Genomic DNA, 7,614 nt, shown 5'->3' with positions numbered 1-7,614 from the left:
TCCACCAAATGCTCTTTTTTACCCCTTCAGTTTACCTACTTAATTCCTCCTTCTCCTGCAGATTTCAGTTCCAACATCCCTGTCTGGGAAGCACTCTCAGACTGGGTCAGGACCACCTTTTAGACATCTCTGCAGCCTCCTGTATCCTTCTTTCACTCATGGGGGCTTGTAATTCAACATCCACCACTAGACTGTGAACTCCAGAAGAGCAAGAACGGTGTTGGTTTTCTCATCACTATTGTAGCCCCAGCCCGGAGCATAGCACTTAGCACAAAGTAGATGCTGAATAAATAAACAAGTCAGTAATGGAGTTTTACTGTGCAAGGCAGCCAGTACAAGAGAAAGAAAGAAATTAATTCTATGTCTCAGGCAATAAGTATAAAAGGACTCAGAGCAGGAAAAAAATCAATATGAATATAATTTCTAGTGACATATTTATGAACCTTTTACAAACTAGAACAAAAGGTGGTTGGGAAAGGATATATAACTCTGTGCCATGTCCTCTGCAGTGCTGTCAGATTCGTTCTGAAAATGTAAAATTCCCAGTAACAGATTCTACAAGAAAACTGGGGAGAGGGGGAATGGAACAAGGGAAGAATAGCAGTTTATAATAAATTTTAAACTAAACTGTCAATTAGTTTTTTTTTTTTTTTTTTTTTGTAAAATAGACCTAACCTTTCCTTCTACTCAAAAAATCTAGAAAAAAAAATGTTCAAAAACTAATGAATCACAAAATAAAAAGCACATATGATTAAACTGAGAAAGAGAGCTAAACGTAGAAAACCACGGTCAGTATCATGCACAAGAGCTCCCAAGAATACAAACAATTGTAGAGCTACTTTAAACCAGGTGCTGGGGAATGATTCTTGTCATAGGCTAAGTGGTAAGTGTTCTAGGAAGAGCAGGAGCTAGGGTTAGATGGCTAGTGAGCTCATCACGCTCAAGGTCAAGCAAGTGCAGGGTGGGTCTCAGAAAGGAACGCCTCCTTCACATTGCACCCTAAGCACTTCTCCGTCCTCATCATGGGCCTAGCCCTGATCTGTGAGTCAGACGGTCTCTGCAGCAGTTACTCCAGTCTGCTGTTGCAGGGCAAAGCAGCCACGGATGTGTAAGCGAACCAAGGTGGCTGTGTTCCAATCAAACTTTGTTGACAAAACAGCTGACAGAGGGGGTTTGGCCCAAAGGCCATAATTTCTGGACCCCGGCTCTAAGCTCAGGATCCACAAATACAAGGAGCACAATTGGGCAAGAAGAGTAAAGAGTTGGACTGGATGAGAATTTTGCCCCTGCACCATCATTTCACCCACTCCACACTAAGCAATAGGCAGCAGTGGCATGTTCAAAATGTCTTTTTTCCTCTCTTGCATTTGAATGCAAGTGTGGCTGATAATAGAATTGTAGTTCAAGTTTCCCTGAGGACTAGACCAGCATCCTGTACTGCTGATGCAAAGGCCATTGGCATTCTGCTTCCTAGTCTTTGGTAAGTGACTTACCTTTTTTTCTCTGCCAACTTTTAGAATTTTCTCTTGATCTTCAGAGGAAAGGAGAATATTTTATATTGATTTGTTGGTGAAAAAAGGTGAAATAGTCAAAAACCTTAACCTGACAATATAACATCTAAAGCATAAAATTAAAAATGTTATTAATGCAAAAAGAGAAGGACAATTGCACAAACATAACGGGAGACTTTAACATATATCTACGGGAAACTGATAGATCAAGTATACTGAATTTAAGGAAAAGTGTAAAGAATTTGAATACTATAATTAACAAACTTAATCTAATATATATTCATTCCCCCTCAAAAAAGAGAATATGAACATTATTTTCCAACACTCATGAAATAGCTACAAAAATTGAACATGAATAAGTAAAAGCGAAATATCTCAAATTCCAAAAAATTTTTGAGAGCTGAAATCATAGTCTTGATTCTCTGATCACAAGTAAAATTAGAAATTTACTAAAGAATAAAGAACATTTTAAATTGTTTCAACCCAACTCTTAAAAAGTGTTCATAAATTAAAACTTAATTTATAAACTATTTTAAAATAAACAAAAATGAGAAAGAATTCTCTAAAACTTAAGTAATGTACACAAAGTAGTATTCAGGCTATAGTGTATCAACTTAAATAATATATTTTAAAACAAAAACAACCAAAAAGAAATTAACTTAAGAAACTAGAAAAACAAAATAACTCAAAAGAAAAACCAAATCCTATGGTAGAACTTCTGTAAGTGGACCACCCAAGGGACTGTAATGCATTGGCCAACATACAGGGGTGGTTGACGTAAGGAACTAGGCCTACTGTATTGATAGGCACGTGTGATATATGTCTGGTCTTTGAAAATCAAGTCAACTTAAGGAGGTGGTCAATGTAGGGAGGTAGGAACTATGGAGGTTCTACTATAATTAATAAAACATTAGAAGCAAAAATTAAATAGAAAATATGACTTGTTCAGTAGTATTACAAGTTAGTCCCTCAAAAAGAGCAATGAAATAAATAGGCCTTTGGTAATCTGATTACAAGGGAAACAAGTAATCACATTAGGTAGGAAGGTAATTATAGAGATGGAGCTTTTTTTTAACTTCAGAGGATTACTAAAGGCCAATATTTCTAGGAAATGAATAATCTTGCTGGAAAATATAGGTAATCAAACTTCTAAAGAGAGAGAGAGAAATAACTTCACTAGATTAAAGAAAAAACCCAGGAGAAATTTAAAAGGTGTCAGAAAATCTCCTGCTAAAGAAATGCTCTGGTTGCAAATTATAGTAGCAACAAGGTTTTAAGTACTCTCAGTTCTTTCCCAAGAAACAGGGCACAACTAGGACACAAAGTCATCTTTCTTCCCCTCGTATTGGCTGGCTGCCTTGCACAGTAAAGCACCCTTACTGACTTGTCTATTCAACATCACTGTGAGGCAAGACACATCTGCGGTGTTGGGGCTCCTAGTTGGCAATGATATGGTGACCCCTGTTGTTGCCCATGCAATGGCCATTCCCAAACCCCTTGTTCCTTGTTGCCAGAACTTTCTACCCATTGTAGAGAGTGAATATGCCAGCTTCCTCTCCCTTTTTAGCCTCCCTTGCAGCTATGGCCTGGGCATGTGTCCAGCTCTGGCCAGCAGGGCCCAAGGGAAGTCTGCTAGAGGCTTGTGGAAAAGAAATCTACACAAAACAAAATACCATTTTCCCTTCTTACTTTTGTGTGTTTTTGCATGCAGTTGGGATACTTAGAGCTATGGCAACCATCTTGCACCCATGCATAAGCAAACATTCGATATAAGGGTAAAAGAGGAGAAAAAAGGGAAAGAGCCAGAAATCCTGATATTTTAGAGTTATTGAATCCACCATAAGAAAGCCTTTCTCAAGATTTCCTGCAGTGGATGAAATTAAACCCCTATTCCTTAACCACATTTAATAGGCTATTGTGTTACTTGCAACCAAAAGTGTCCTGAGAAAAGTGAGGAGAGATCTTTTTATTCAAACAGATGTTACCATTGAAATATCCTCTAGGGAAGCTTTTAGAAAGTTGTCCTAAGTATCTCAGTGAGAGAACCATGAAAGCCAGAATTCTTTTAAATGGTGTATCACCAGTTACAATCACCAACCTGCTAACAGCCTTACCCAGCACTACAATTTACAAATGACAGAAATGATAGATTGAGCACAGCTGTCGTACATGTGGCTGTGGAAAGAGGCCAGACATGCCAGAGGAGCCCACCCTGCATCAGAGTAAAGAACAGTGAGAATGATCCCAAGGTCCCAGAGCAATCAGTGTGTTGAAATGAGTCTCTCAGAGACATGGGGTAGGGAGGATTAGGGAGATTTTGGAAGAAGAGAGAATTTGAAGTCCTAAACCATTTTGTTTCTTTCACACTTTTTTATTACAAAGCTAGTATGACCTGGGGAAACAAAAGAAAATCTAGGATGATGATTTATTATGTGAATGTCTGTAGTACCACAGGTATGGTTCAATAGAACATTCAAAAAGCCTTGGCAAGAGCCACGGACCTTAATTATATTGAATGATTTTAATTAAACATTCTGCATAGAGATGCTGCTCAGTTTCCAGGGTAGTGCTCATTTTCATTCTTACTGAGTTTGGATGACTTTCAAGAGCAGATAAATTTTTCTACAAGTAGCTTATACCATGATATCTGTGGGGAATCCAGTCCATGTGTCCAATTATAAAAGTCTGAATTTCAGGGCAGGGATTCTTCATTCCTCTTTGCATGAGGAGTCCTTCAGCATCCTATGAAAAGTGGAGAAAAGATTTTTGGGACTGATTGTTGGACCCAGAACAGTATGATTAATACCTTTATACAAAGATGGCATATACAACATCCTCTAGCCCCCGATATTAACAGATGCTCTAGGCGAATAATAAATACAACATCGAGAAAGAAAGATGTACCTAGCCTAGACCTAGAACTTCACCTTATGTGTTTAGGAAGATAAATTTTGAGGTAAATAATAGCCAAGCTCCACGGCAGAAAGAACTACGAAATAATAAAGAAAATAGTTAGAACTATGAAATAATAGAGAAAATTTCCCTTTAGAGAAAATGTTCTCTTGCCCTGGTTTTAGAAGAGAAAACAAGAAGAATAGTGTTTTGTTTTGTTTTTTTTTTCTGTACCAGAATGTTTATTGCAGCCTAATTCACAATTGCTAAGTCATGGAAGAAGCCCAAGTGCCCATCGACCCACGAATGGACTAGCAAATTGTGGTACATGTATACCATGGAATATTATGCAGCCTTAAAGAAAGATGGAGACTTTACCTCTTTCATGCTTACATGGATGGAGCTGGAACATATTCTTCTTAGCAAAGTATCTCAAGAATGGAAGAAAAAGTATCCAATGTACTCAGCCCTACTATGAAGCTAATTTATAGCTTTCATATGAAGGCTATAACCCAACTATAGCACAAGACTATGGGGAAAGGGCCAAGGGAGGGGAAGGGAGGGGGAAAGTCAGGGTGGAGGGAGGGTAATGGATGGGGCCCCACCCGCGGTGCATCTCAGAATGGGTACAGGCGAAACTTACTAAATGCAGAATACAAATGTCTACATACAATAACTAAGAAAATGCCATGAAGGCTATGTTGAACAGTTTGATGAGAATATTTCAGATTGTTTATGAAACCAGCATGTTGTACCCCTTGATTGCACAAATGTACACAGCTACGATTTAACAATAAAAAAAAAATTAAAAAGAGAAAAAAAGTTACATATTGTTGACATTCAAAGAAACTAGATAGGGTACCCATGGAACACAGAAAACCCTGCCGTGAAGGATGAAGATGCTAAGTAAACAAAATAGATGGTTTTAAGTAACTTTAGTAACCTGATTTTCAAAAATGTCTTCTTTCATCTCCTTCCACATTTCTAGTTCAAGTGCTGCTTTGTATTCTAAAGTTTCCCGAGGCTCTGTCTGGATCTCTGAAGGGCAAGGTGCTGGGGGAAGAGAAGCTGGCTTCTCTTGTACAGAAGGTACGCTCTGAAAAGAATCAGAGACAAAGATCTCACGCATTTTTACCAGTCCATAATCTTCTAGCGTCACTGTGTAAGAAAGATCTACTATCCTGTTATTTGATCCTTGTGCTCTATCACAGGCACACTTTCACTGTAAGTTTGATGCCAACGCTGTTCACCATTAGAACCTAAAAAACGAGTTTTTTCTGAAGACAAGATGTTAGAAAGCTGGATTCTCGCAATTCCCAGAAGTAAATCTTTACTCATTTTATCCTTATGCCACAATTCAACCAGCAAGGGAATCCTTAAGAAGGTATCCTGTAGCTGATGTGGCATAGTTGCAAAATCAAATGCACAGTAAGACTGGTGAAGAAAAACCTCCATGTTTTTCCAAACTTCTACCAGAGGATTAGTCATAATAGGAGCTGCACTTCCAAAGAAGCAATATGAATACCTTAATATACAGTTGATTGGAAAACTAATCAACTTCCAATTTATGGATACTCCTTAAGTCTATTGAAAAGCAAAAATGATGTGATGTTGCTGGAACAGTAATCTTCTGTCCTGAAGCTGTTTGTGAAACATGGGATGTAGTCACTGGCTGGGCCAGTGAAGCAGGTACAGAAGAATTGATTTTTGCATTCTGTTTGGCGTCCTTATCATACTGTAAGCTTTCCACTTCACTTTCTGTGGCATCATCTTTTGTTGGAGGTGACTGGTTGTGAGGCAGAACAGGGGATGCTTGATGATTTTGGCTCAGTAATTGTCTTCTCCTTTATGGGAGTTAAAACTCTCTTCTTTGAATGCTCTGTCTCATGTTCATTCTGGGTCTTTAATTCAATTAAAGACTGGGAGTCTATGCCCTCCCTCTGCAGAGCCACAGACATTCCCACAGTCAGGGCCAGCTCCACAAGAATAGGTGCAAGTGTTTGTTTGGCTCTGTTTGGAGGGTCAAGGGTAAAAGCACCCTTGACTATGACTGGGTGGTGGTTGATCTCTGTACTGCCCTTTTTCAATAATCCAGTTAAAGGTATTTCTGCACTGCCAAGTGACTGGTCTCCACAGCAGAGATGGATCTGTAGTTTAGACTGAAGAGCCAGGTAAACATGAAGAACTTCTACATTGCTACGTATGCGAACAGACGCTCTTTCTGGCTCAAAGTTTGGGTTGATCAAATCATTGAATGGTTCATTTGTAGCATCATTTCCCAGTAAAGAGTAGTAAAAGAAAAATTCAGGCTGTCTTTCTGGAAGTTTCATAGTACATGGAATTAACTGCTCCCACTGGGTGGCAAATGCGATGGTAACCGACATAATGAAGGAGTCAGTACAATACTCTGCTGGTCCAATCTTATGGTCGCCTCCCTCCTCATTCAGCACGGCCACAATGTCCCTGGGGTCAAGTCCAGACAGGCTGGCAGATATTTTTCCATCTCGAGGGGGGGCCCCTTTCGCTTTAAAACTATCCACTGGTGCCTTTGTGTCTGTTTCCAAAGCAATGTTTATCTGTATTTCAGACTTGAACTTGGTATATTTATTACTCAGCAACTGGTACCATTTCAGTGCCTGTTTTGTTTCTTGAGCAGTTCTTAGGTCCAAAACAATGTAACCTATAGTTTCCTTGGCTGAAGATAAAGGATCTAAGGCAAAACACTGGAGTTTTATAGGAGTACGCTGTAGCCTGTGCCGATGAAGCGCTTTCCTGTCAATTTCCCAGGCTAACTCAGTAGCACATTCTGGCTGGTCAGTATGGTTCACAGGATCAGTAGCCAACTGTTCTCCATCAAACTTTGCTTCTACTACAAGCATATGCTTTGGATGTTTGGGGAAATGGCGACCTTCCAGGATGGACACAACGAGGAGCAGTTGGCCGGACTTGGAGAGCGTGGTCGCCGCGGCCCGGTGGCCGGGTCTGCTGGGGGGAAGTGGGGCCCGAGTGAGTCTCTTTTAGAAGAGAAAACAAGAATAATAGTGTTTAAAAGAAGCAAAGACGACAAACTGTTTTTCTTTTTCCTGGAGTACAAGCCAATATCTGTGAAACATAACCATTGGGTCTGCCAACTTGTATGGCCAAAGGGTCAGTGCCACACAGACCAGTGAAGGTAAGATGAGGAAAGAGAGTAGAGACTCTAGAAAAGGAG

General features: G+C 39.6%; 1 pseudogene; it reads right to left on the bottom strand.

Annotated features, from left to right (window-relative positions):
- Positions 1-5,328: 5,328 nt before the first annotated feature.
- Positions 5,329-7,356, bottom strand: LOC128563372 (centrosomal protein of 120 kDa-like; annotated as a pseudogene).
- Between the last annotated feature and the right edge of the window lie 258 nt (positions 7,357-7,614).

Source organism: Nycticebus coucang, chromosome 13, assembly GCF_027406575.1.
Source record: "Nycticebus coucang isolate mNycCou1 chromosome 13, mNycCou1.pri, whole genome shotgun sequence".
NCBI classification, from domain to species: Eukaryota; Metazoa; Chordata; class Mammalia; order Primates; family Lorisidae; genus Nycticebus; species Nycticebus coucang.
The sequence above is the reverse complement of the archived record's forward strand: the minus strand, read 5'-3'. Positions and strand labels throughout refer to the sequence as shown.